Genomic DNA, 12,321 nt, shown 5'->3' on the forward strand with positions numbered 1-12,321 from the left:
AATTGGAAGCTGTTTTTTTTCTGGATCAAACGCGTCAAATAAATGGACATTTGGATATGTATGGACGGAATTAAAAAGGACCAATTGTGATGTTTATGGGACATATTGGAGTGCCAACAAAAGAAGCTCGTCAAAGGTAATGCATGTTTTATATTTTATTTCTGTGTTTTGTGCAGGGTTGAAATATGCTACCCTCTTTGTTTACTATTGGGCTATCATCAGATAATAGCTTCTTGTGCTTTCGCTGAAAAGCCTTTTTAAAATCTGACATGTTGGCTGGATTCACAACGAGTGTAGCTTTAATTGAGTATCTTACATGTGTGATTTAATGAAAGTTTGATTTTTATGTAATTTTTTTTAAATTTGCCGTGCCTCATTTTCCCTGTTTTTTGCCCAAGTGGGACGCAACCGTCCCCTATACCATAAAAAAAATAAGCAAACTCATTTGGTGTTCCCTAAAAGGAATGTGGGAGACTCCCCAAACATATGGAAGAAGGTACTCTGGTCAGATGAGACTAATATTGAACCTTTTGGCCATCAAGGAAAACGCTATGCCTGGCGCAAACCCAAAACCTCTCATCACCCCGAGAACCGCATCCCCATAGTGAAGCATGGTGGTGGCAGCATCAAGCTGTGGGGATGTTTTTCATTGGCAGGGACTGGGAAACTGGTCAGAATTGAAGGAATGATAAATGGTGCTAAATACAGGGAAATTGTTGAGGGAAGTCTGTTTCAGTCTTCCAGAGATTTGAGACAGAGACGGAGGTTCACCTTCCAGCAGGACAATGACCCTAAGCATACTGCTAAAGCAACACTAGAGTGGTTTAGGGGGAAACATTTAAATATCTTGGAATGGTCAAGTCGAAGCCCAGTCCTCAAACCATACAATTTGAAGAAGGAGCAGTTTTGCCTTGAAGAATGGGCAAAAATCCCAGTGGTTAGATGTGCTAAGCTTATAGAGACCCAAGAGACTTGCAGCTATAATTGCTGCAAAAGGTGGCTCTACAAAGTATTGACTTTGGGGGGGTAAATAGTTTTTGTCTTGTTTATTTTGTCTTATTTATTTCAAATTGAAATCAAATATTTTGCATCTTCAGAGTGGTAGGCATGTTGTGTAAATCAAATAATACAACTCCCCTAAAATCCATTTTAATTCCAGGTTGCAAGGCAACAGCATAGGAAAAATGCCAAGGGGGAAAAATACTTTCGCAAGCCTTTGTGTATATATATATATATATATATATATATATAGAAAAAGGTTAATATTCATGTTCTGAATTAAAATGTTGTACTAAATTTACCATCTGGATGTTCTCCAGCATGGACCAGCCTCCGTTCCATGGCTTGGTGGACTTCTTGATGCAGTTGAGACTGGCCATACTGTGCCACTTCCTGTCCACCAACTTCCTGTGGAAGGCATTGGCCAGCGCCAGCACGCTGTCATACAGGTACAGGTTGGACACCTGAAGTACAGACAGTCAAAAGCATATAGAGAGAGTGGATGGAGGATGGAGAAAACAGCATAGAATTAGATATAGAACTCTACAATGGACATTGGCATCATAGCAACATGACTGAAAATCAACCATCTTGGTCATTCTAGAAATGGATAAAATTGTAAAATGTTGTATTAAACAATACATTTCCAGGATCTCTGTTGAAATCACACACAACAGAGATTGGAGACCATGGAAACCAGTTAAACATTGATATGTGATTAAATCATTGTTGATGCACAACCTATTCATTGTGCAAAAGTAAAATTGAAGCTGCACCATGAAGGAATGGTAGGACTGGTGTGTTTTGATGTTTTTAATAGGACCAGGATTTCCAATGGGTATTGTCTGTTTGTGCGGCATGAGGACATGGAAAGGTTTAAACATAAACAAAGCTCAGAAAAGCTTCATAAACAGAGCCCTGTGGTTATTGCTCTTAGCAGCGCCACAGATGTTGCTCTGGCTCTGATGGGGAGTGAAGGGGTGCTAATCCTAATTACCTCCGGGAATAGAAGGCACTCTGACTGGGAGTGGGACACAGCTGGGGACATCAGGAACCGCTGGGCTGAATGAGCCCCGCATGAGGCCCCCCAAAACACACATGCATTCACACTCTCAGACAGACACACACGTGCACGCGCGCCCGCGTGGCGCACGCAGGCCCGCAAGACGCCCACGCCCACGCACACTCACACAGACACACATACACACACACCCCTATCAAAGTGACACGCAGCATGACAGTCCCCTTGACCAGATGTGAGTCCAGCTCCAGAGTCAACCCAGCGCCATGGAGCAGAAACTAAACGCGCAGTGACAAATAAGCAGCGGAGCAGTCCAACTGTTTCAGAGGCAGAAGACGCAGACGTCACACTAGGCTATGATAATGACATCCTCTGCACTGACAATTCATGCCGTCTCCCTTCTCCACCACATTGGAAAAGCAACATTAAGAATCTGCACATTTTTTCTTTCAATTTTCACCTAAAATGACATACCCAAATCTAACTGCCTGTAGCTCAGGACCTGAAGCAAGGACATGCACATTCTTGATATCATTTGAAAGGAAACACTTTAAAGTTTGTGGAAATGTGAAATGAATGTAGGAGAATATACCACATTAGATCTGGTAAAAGATAATACAAAGATTTTTTTTTTGTACCATCATCTTTGAAATGCAACAGGATGGTCATAATGTATTATTCCATCGCAGGCGCACTTGAGATTTTGGCCACTCAATGGCAGCAGTGTATACACTGATCCAATGAACCATCACATTTCTGTTCAAAATTTTGTATCAGGACTGCCCAAATGTGCCTAATTGGTTTATTAATACATTTTCAAATTCATAACTGTGCACTCTCCTCACAATAGCATGGTATTATTTCCTTATAATAGCTACTGTAAATTGAACAGTGTAGTTAGATTAACAAGAATTTAAGCTTTCTGCCAATATCAGATATGTCAATGTCCTGGGAAATGTTCTTGTTACTTACAACCTCATGCTAATCACATTAGCTTACGTTAGATCAACCGTCCCATGGGGAACACACCGATCCTGTAGAGGTTTTAAACAACATGGAGCTGCATCCGCATGATAATACTATAGGTTATGGCACACATTCACCCCACATCATGATATGATAGCTTAATTATTATGCCTTTCGTCATTTTAGAGTGTGAACATGACATATGGATGAGGATCAGGCCAACAATGTGCAGGCCTACTAGAGTGTAGTAATGCATAGAGCTATCTACACTAGTCTGTGGTCAGAGTAGAAGCCTCAAGGACAACTATGAGCCGGGCTAACTAAGTCGAGGCAGGGCTAAAGCTGAGCAGGGCTAACTAAGGCTGGGCTGCGGACTGCATCTGCTGGGTAGTTTGTAACTGAAGACCTGGGACAGCTACACTGGCTACAACGTCCCCATCAATCCCAACACCCTGGACCTAAATCTCTCTATCACTGACAGAGAAGGCAAGAACAACAACAACGAGCATTCTCTCTATGTTTTCTCCCCGTGCCTGTGTCACCCTTCTTCAGTCCTCTCCTCTGCCTTGTTGTTAGCTGTGCGTGGCCTGTCCTGATCTCTGTGTTTTTGACAATAACCTAACAGATTACTTCACTATCACAACAGGTTTGATGCAAGAGGTTCAACCAGAGATCAACAAGTGACCCCTTTAGAAGCCTCAATCAAGAGATCTGTGATCAGCGATCTCAGTCAAACTCAATGTCACCCAGAGAAGTGCAATGGCATGCCACATTGTGGAAGTGATTTGGTGTACGCCAGTACGACCTGCCACTGGCTCTGAGTAAATCAAGCCTGTGTGTCTACACTATGTATGCGGATGACTCAACACTATACAAGTCAGCTACAACAGCGAGTAAAATCATTGCAACACTTAGCAAAGATCTACAGTCAGTTTCAGAATGGGTGACAAGGAATAAGTTAGTCCTAAATATTTCGAAAAATAAAAGCATTGTATTTGGTACAAATCATTCACTAAACCCCAAATACCTCAACTAAATATTGTAATGAATCATGTGGAAGATGAGATGACTAAACAGAGGAGACTAAACTGCTTAGAGTAACCCTGGATTGTAAACTGTTAAGGTCAAAACAAATTGATACAGCAGTAGCTAAGATGGGGAGAACAACAATATCAACAAGGCAGGTCCTACAGGCCCTAGTTTAGTCACACCCGGACTACTGCCCTGCCGTGTGGTCAGGTGCCATAAAGAGAGACTTGGGAAAACTACAACTGTCCCAGAACAGGGCAGCACAGCTGCCCCTTAAATGTACACGTAGATCTAACATGAATAATATGCATGTCAATCTCTCATTGCTCAAAGTAGAGAAGTGAATGACTTCATCACTACTTGTTTTTGTAAGAATTACTGACATGTTGAATGCACCGAGCTGTCTGTTTAAACTACTAGCACACAGCTTGGACACATACATATCCCACAAGACATACTGCCAGAGGTCTCCTCACAGTACCAAAGTCCAGATCAGACAATGGGAAGTGCATACTACTACATAGAGCCATGGCTACATGAAACTCTATTCCACATCAAGTAACTCACAGACGCAGTCAAATTAGATTTAAAAAAACAGATAAAAATACACCTTATGTGAAGAGTCACACATACAGGTACAAACACACACATACAAACAAACATAGCATACACACTATACACACACGTACACCTGGATTGTGTGTTGTACTAGAGTGGTCGCCAGAGGGCACACACTTAAGTATTGTGAAATCTGTTTTAAAAATGTATTAGTGTACTGTATATTAATGCCTTAATTTTTTATGGACTCCAGGAACAGTAGTAATGGGGATCCACAATAAATACAAAATTACAAATACCGACCGAGTGAACGTGCGGATACGACTAATTTGTTAATACATGGCGAACTGACATCTTTCCAGGGGGGAAGTAGATACAGTAGTGTTGAAATTGCACATTTTATGATAAACCGCTGACGGGGTTCGCCGGCAGCATGAACCAGCGTTTGCCATGTCACAAAGGTGATTTAACATCAAAGAGCATTTAACCCTCTTTTTCATTAATTATTGAGATCGGAGCCCCCTGAGGAGTTGGGCCATCTGCTAACGGTTAGCGATAGCGAGAGTTCAGGTGGGTTCAAGGTTTTTTTCCATTCAGAGACACCTCTGGTTACATAAATGAGGAACAGAGGGGAGGGATGTCAGGGAGCAGCATCCGTGTGATTTTGTTGGGTGGTTGATCGATCATGTCTAGCTGCTATCTAGCTGCCATATCAAAGGGGTATCTATGATACATTTGTCATCATGCTGTACTTTTGTTGATTCCTATACTGCATGTATTCAAAAGGGGTAATGTATTCAAAAACATATTCTTGTCAATAAACTGCAGGAAGTACTCAGCGTTTACTCAACCGAGTTTGCGAGAATGTCCGACTATTATTTGTTAGATTGTTATCAATAAACCCTGAACAGTTTCAACCTCCAATAGTTTAAAAAAAATTCTACCTCCAATAGTTAGTTAAATGGCTACCTAGACTATCTGCATTGACCCTTTTTGAAGTAACGTTTTTTGACTCATCACATACGCTGCTGCCAATGTTTATTATCTATCCTCTTGCCAAGTCACTCTAATCCTAGTTATATGCAAATACCTACCTCAATTACCTCATACCCCTGCACATCGACTCTGTACTGGTACCCTGTGTATACAGCCAAGTTATCGTTACTCATTGTCTATTTATTATTAAGTATTTTCATTCTCTCTGCATTTTGTATGAAGCATGTGACGAATAAAATGTGATTCAATTTTTTGGGGAATGAAGTGCAGGTTACTTGATGAGTAAACTAGAAACATGTATATGAGTGGGATGTTTAGTCTGAAAAAAGACTGAAAGCAAAACGACTAACAAAACAAAATGAGTGTCACGTCCTGACCTTTTTTTGCATGTCTCTATTTTAGGTTGGTCAGGGCGTGAGTTGGGGTGGATATTTAATATTTTGTTCTATGTTTGTATTTCTCGGTGTTTGGCCTGGTATGGTTCCCAATCAGAGGCAGCTGTCAATCGTCTCTGATTGAGAACCATTGAGAACCATACGTAGGCAGCCTGTTTTCGCCTTTGAGTTGTGGGTAGTAGTTTTCTGTCTCTGTACCAGACAGGACTGTTTCGTATGTTCCGTTTTGTTATTTTTGTTCTATTGTTCAGTATAATTAAAAGATCTTGAACACGTACCACGCTGCACCTTGGTCCTCTCCTTCTTCCACCTACGACAGCCGTTCCAATGAGTCAATAGGAACCACAGGGTATCTAACGCCTCGCTAGCATCCTTGTCCTCTCAACCATAGAAATAGAATCACAAGAATTGGCATCCCCATTCTCCTATTGATTATATTTATATGCTCTCAACCAACTTTTCTTTATCTGTCCTTCAGACCCCAAACACCTGTCACTGTATTCCAGCACATGTCAATAGCCCAGCCTTGTGTAACTTCTCATCATCCATTGTCACGCAATAGGAGATACACTATACAGTATGTGCTGTTGACCCTCGGGGGCTTCAGGGGCCCCAAGGTCACAGGCTCAGTGATAGTCTAAACAATCAGAAGGCTCTTTAATTCTGGGGCTATCACTACCGTAACATGTGACAGGGGTCACTGACTTTGTCCCATTGGCAGCATCAGATAACAGTAAAGGAAAACATTGGCATAGAACTCAAATGTATTCAATACACATACTTGTTATTTCTTATTTATTTGATTATGATCGACCTTGAACATATTAATGAAGCACAAGTGCAATTTGGCTCCGAATGTCATATTTGGGGATAGACTTTTTTTCCTGAACAAATCTCCTGACCAGGAATAACTCGGGACTAGGGCCCCTGGTCAGGTCACATGGTCAGGAAAGATTCTTGACCCTGGCCATATACAGTAGAAGTTGAAAGTTTACATACACCTTAGCCAAATACATTTAGACTCCGGTTTTCACAATTCCTGACAGTTAATCCTAGTAAAAATTCCCTCTCTTAGGTCAGTTAGGATCAACACTTTATTTTAAGAATGTGAAATGTCAGAATAATAGTAGAGAGAATGATTTATTTCAGCTTTTATTTAATTAATCACATTCTCAGTGGGTCAGAAGTTTGCATACACTCAATTATCATTTGGTAGCATTTCCTTAAAATTGTTTAACTTGAGTAAAACATTTCCACAAGCTTCCCACAATATGTGAATTTTGGCCCATTCCTCCTGACAGAGCTGGTGTAACTGAGTCAAGTTTGTCGGCCTCCTTACTCGCACACGCTTTTTCAGTTCTGCTAACACATCTTCTTTGGGATTGAGGTCAGGGCATTGTGATGGCCACTCCAATACCTTGACTTTGTTGTCCTTTAGCCATTTTGCCACAACTTTGGAAGTATGCTTGAGGTCATTGTCCGTTTGGAAGACCCATTTGCGACCAAGCTTTAACTTCCAACATCTTCAGATGTTGCTTCAATATATCCACATAATTTTCCTCCCTCATGACGCCATCTATTTTGTGAAGTGCATCAGTCCCTCCTGCAACAAAGCACCCCCACAACATGATGCTGCCACCCCCATGCTTCATGGTTGGGATGGTGTTCTTTGGCTTGCAAGCTCCTCCCCCTTTTTCCTCCAAACATAACAATGGTCATTATGGCCAAACAGTTCTATTTTTGTTTCATCAGACCAGAAGACATTTCTCCAAAAAGTACGATCTTGGTCACCATGTGTAGTTGCAAACCGTAGTCTGGCTTTTTTTATGGCGGTTTTGGAGCAGTGAATTATTCCTTGCTGAGTGGCCTTTCAAGTAATGATGTCATGCAAAGAGGCACTGAGTTTGATTGTAGGCCTTGAAATACATCCACAGGTACACCTCCTATTGACTCAAATTATGTCAATTAGCCTTTCAGAAGCTTCTAAAGCTATGACATCATTATCTGGAATTTTCCAAGCTGTTTAAAGGCACAGTCAACTTAGGGTATGTAAACTTCTGGCCCACTGGAATTGTGATACAGTGAATTATAAGTGAAATAATCTGTCTGTAAACAATTGTTGGAAAAATGACTTGTGTCATGCACAAAGTAGATTGCCAAAACTATAGTTTGTTAACAAGAAATTTGTTGAGTGGTTGAAAAACAAGTTTTAATGACTCCAACCTAAATGTATGTAAACAACTGTAAGACCTTGATGTGAAGGTGCCAGAAAGGGTCCCTTGTTGAACTGACCTCCAGTGACTGTAGGTATCCTTCCTGTGGGTCACAGAGCAGGGAGGAGATGCGGTGGTTGTTCCTCATGCAGCGCACGTTGCTGTCCCTCCACAGAGGAAAGATCTGACGAATCACTGTCATCCGCCCCAAAGCACTGTGTGCCAGCTCCATGATCTCTGTGTCGCTGATCTCCTATAACGAGCGGGGGAGAGAAGGGGAGAGGTTGAGAGAAGGGGACAGACATGTTACAGCATAAAAAAACTCTATAGAAGTGAAGTTGAAACAAGAACTGTCCTGCCTGTAACTACTATGACAAGGTTGAACAGAGTCCCTGTGTATGGTCACCACATAAAAACAGTCTCAGTTGGACTAGTGTCAGTCCTGCTGAGACTGTCCTTATACGGACACTGTACCTGAAGAGTATTTTCATTTTGATTCAGAACAGGCATGGGCACAGTGACCAAACCCATCTAAACAGCACAATGCACATGAGAATGGAAACCCACAATCAATATTCAAGCAATTTTCTGCATGTAGAAACTGCAATATCCGCTGTGGGAAAGAACGTGTCAGAGGGAAATTGGTCATTTAAATGTTTGACGTCCAAGTGAAAGAGTCATGAAAAGAGAAAACTTAAGCGAGAGCTGTGTCCTCAGAAATCTATGGTGTACGGTGTCCATATTAGGACAGCCTCGGTCTCAGCAGGTGGCAGTGCTGCAGGAGCTGCATCCTTAGGATGAATCTCTTAGACTAGTAGGAATAAGGATGCTTTGATTCATGGTGAAAGAGCATATTCCTTCTGCTCTTTCGTTTTCCTTGGGTCTGCTTGCTGTTGACAACACATAGCTCACTCAGCCTCCAGGCAATCTCTGAGCTCCTGCCGGGGAGACCCACCCGACCCAGGGCCCCATTATCTCACCCACCGCATCCACCCCCAGGATAGGTGCTAGTCAGCCACTGCCAGTTCCCAGGCTCCCTGCTCACCCCACCACCACAGCTGTTGGCTTGTCTTCTCATATTTCTTTGTTTTTGTGGTATTTTCCGCTTGCTTGGGCTTTCTGTCTGTCTGAAGCAGCAGGGAAGCCTATGGTTCTATATCACTTCCACATCAATGAGAGAGTTGATTCTTGCATGATTTGGTAATAATAACAGGCACATCTGCTGCTGACCGTTTGGCATGATTCATTCATGCGACAATTATAATGTAATATAGGGGAAATAAAAGCTGGTCGCAGCTTTATAAAATAATACTCAGAGCTGACACATGAGTTAAGTGCAGATTCTCTGACAAAATTAGGAAGCAAAGCAGTGTGGGTAATGTTTAACTCATCATCACATTCTTATTTTCTCCACATAAAGTTTTACACACTGATTTTTTCAGGTAACTGTACATCTGGAAATCCCCACAGCAGTGTAGGCCAGGAGGAGGGTTGGGGGTTGGTTTAGCCTCCTAAAGCTCTTCTCCACGTTCTGAGCCTGGCCTCCCATGCCCCTCCTGATTTCACACTCTGATGTGCACCATTTTGGGTTTTGCAACACAGCTGGGTTTTTCACACTCAAAAGTTTCACATGTGCATCAAGAATGTATCAAGAATGGAAGGTGTTCTTAATGTTTTGTACACTCAGCGTATAACAAGACGGATATTTGGATGGAGGACACAACTGTTTACCCCTGGCAAAAGTCCATAATCTCTTTCATAAACACTCATGTTTATTTAGACAGAGTAGTGTTGATCTTGGCCTGGGCCTTTGCAGCCCCTGTAGCAGATGAATAAGTAATGTAAAGCAACAGCATTGTTCTGGAAGATCTGTCTGATAGTACAACACCAAGGTTAGAGTGTCTCAGCTAGGACAAGCTAGCTACACAGTGTGAAAGTGCAATATGGTGGTACTGGAACCATACATTGCAGGCTCAATATTACGATGAAAAACGATTTGCTGGTTCTGACAGAAAAACTATAAATAGTTTTTAACAAGCAGCCTCAAAAGCAACATAATTTTTTAACCTAAATTATTAACAGTGCACACACACAGTAGGGGGTAGTGGGGTAAGCTGACTTAAGGGGTAAGCTGAGCCTAAGGGGTAACCTGAGACACCTTTTTTTCGAGGAAACTATACACAAAATTAATAATTTAACCATATATTTCAGAAGGGGTCATCTTTTCATGGAGGAAGAAACAACATGGACAAAGTGCTAAGCAGGTTACGTCCAAAAATGGGATTTTCACAAAGTAAAATTAAAGTTAGACGTTAGGGTTTTCATGATGGTTGTGTCTAAACCAAAGAAGATCAATTTTAGACTGTTTATACATCAATTGGGGTCTCCATACGCTTTAATATGAGGTCCTAAACCTAGCATGAAAGGCCATCATTGTAGCTGTGGGGGCTAATAGTCTAAATGTTTGCACTATGGTAAGTTGAGCTGATGGTTGAGTCAGTGGCAAGTTGAGCAAATTGAAGTGCTTTGTTCCCAGGCATATGCAAGGCATTATTGCTGAGATATGAAGTAACAACAGGGCCGTGTCTATGTAAAAAGTGTTACAAAAAAGTACAAAGTGTTTGTTAGGTCTTCAACCTGTTAATATATGCTTAAAATTATTAAAAGACAAAAAGAGATTGTGATTTTGTTGAGTTGAGTTGTGGTTTTAGAAACATAGTGGTAATATCTCATACAGTTTACATGAACTCTGATTATTTCCAGGATATACAACATCCTGAAATATATGTAGATATCTTTGTGAGATAGAATACTATATTTTCCTTGATGGAGTGATGCTGAATGTAAAGAATTGCTTCCCTGCGTGATTCTACACAACTCTGGAACATCTGAGTCACGCAAACTTCTGATCTCTCTTTAAAGAAAATCCATATCCTAACGCTTTTCTCAGAAACATATTATTTAGAATAGTTTTTTCTTATTCATTTTGACTGATGTCAAATGTAATTGAACAACAACAAAGAAACTCTAAGGCTACACTAATTAAACACATTTCTATATTAGCAACATGTAACGGCGTTCTTCTTTTGTTGAAAGAGAGTCGGACCGAAATGCAGCGTGTAAGTTACTCATGTTTAATAGTGAAACAAAACAAACGAACTATACATGAAATAACTTAATAAATACAAAAAACAACAAACGGAACGTGAAACCTATTACAGCCTGACTGGTGAAACTAACACAGAGACAGGAACAATCACCCACGAAATGTAAAGCGAAACCCAGGCTACCTAAATACGGTTCCCAATCAGAGACAACGAGAATCACCTGACTCTGATTGAGAACCGCCTCAGGCAGCCAAACCTATTAAACACACACACCCCTAATCAGCTACAATCCCAAATACTACAAACCCCAATACGAATACAACAAACAATAAACCCATGTCACACCCTGGCCTGACTAACTAATAAACTAAAACACAAAATAGAATGACCAAGGTGTGACACAACAAATATTATGTCTGATGATGTTCATAGCAAATGATCCATGCAGGGTCTCCATATTTAACAATAGCATTTTATTTATTTAATCAATTTTAGAATGAGGCTGTAACGTAACAAAATGTGTAAAAAGTCAAGGGGTCTGAATACTTTTTGAATGCACTGTATATATACTATGTATGTTTTAATAGTGTATATTGTTTTTTTAAAGCAGCCCGTAGGCAGTGTGTCTCGAGTCCGGTCTCGAGACCACAAATTGAGTGTCTTGTCTCGTGTCAGATACATTTTTACTCGGTCTTGGCAATGAGTATTCGTAATTTCTTCCTGAGACCTGCCGAGCCCAGCGGAATAAAACAAACTGATCAGCTCCTATTCAATCAGCTTCTAAAAATGCTTTTTCCAGGCCAAACATCCACAGTCCTTTCATAATACAGGTAACTGCCAAAATAAAGGAAACACTAACATAAAGTGTCTTAAGAGGGCATTGGACCACTACAAGCCAGACGAGCTTCAATCCACCTTGGCATAGATTCTAGTGTATGGAACGCTGTTGGAAGGATGTGACACCATTCTTCCATGACAAATTCCATCATTTGGTGTGTTATTGATGTTGGTGGAAAATGCTGTCTCAGGCACCGCTA

At 41.1% G+C, this 12,321-nt stretch overlaps 1 pseudogene; it reads right to left on the reverse strand.

Moving 5' to 3' along the window:
• Positions 1 to 12,321, reverse strand: part of LOC135523865 (glutamate receptor ionotropic, delta-1-like) — a 408,015-nt pseudogene that overhangs the window by 62,199 nt on the left and 333,495 nt on the right.

Source organism: Oncorhynchus masou, chromosome 31 (genome assembly GCF_036934945.1).
Source record: "Oncorhynchus masou masou isolate Uvic2021 chromosome 31, UVic_Omas_1.1, whole genome shotgun sequence".
Classification (NCBI taxonomy): domain Eukaryota; kingdom Metazoa; phylum Chordata; class Actinopteri; order Salmoniformes; family Salmonidae; genus Oncorhynchus; species Oncorhynchus masou.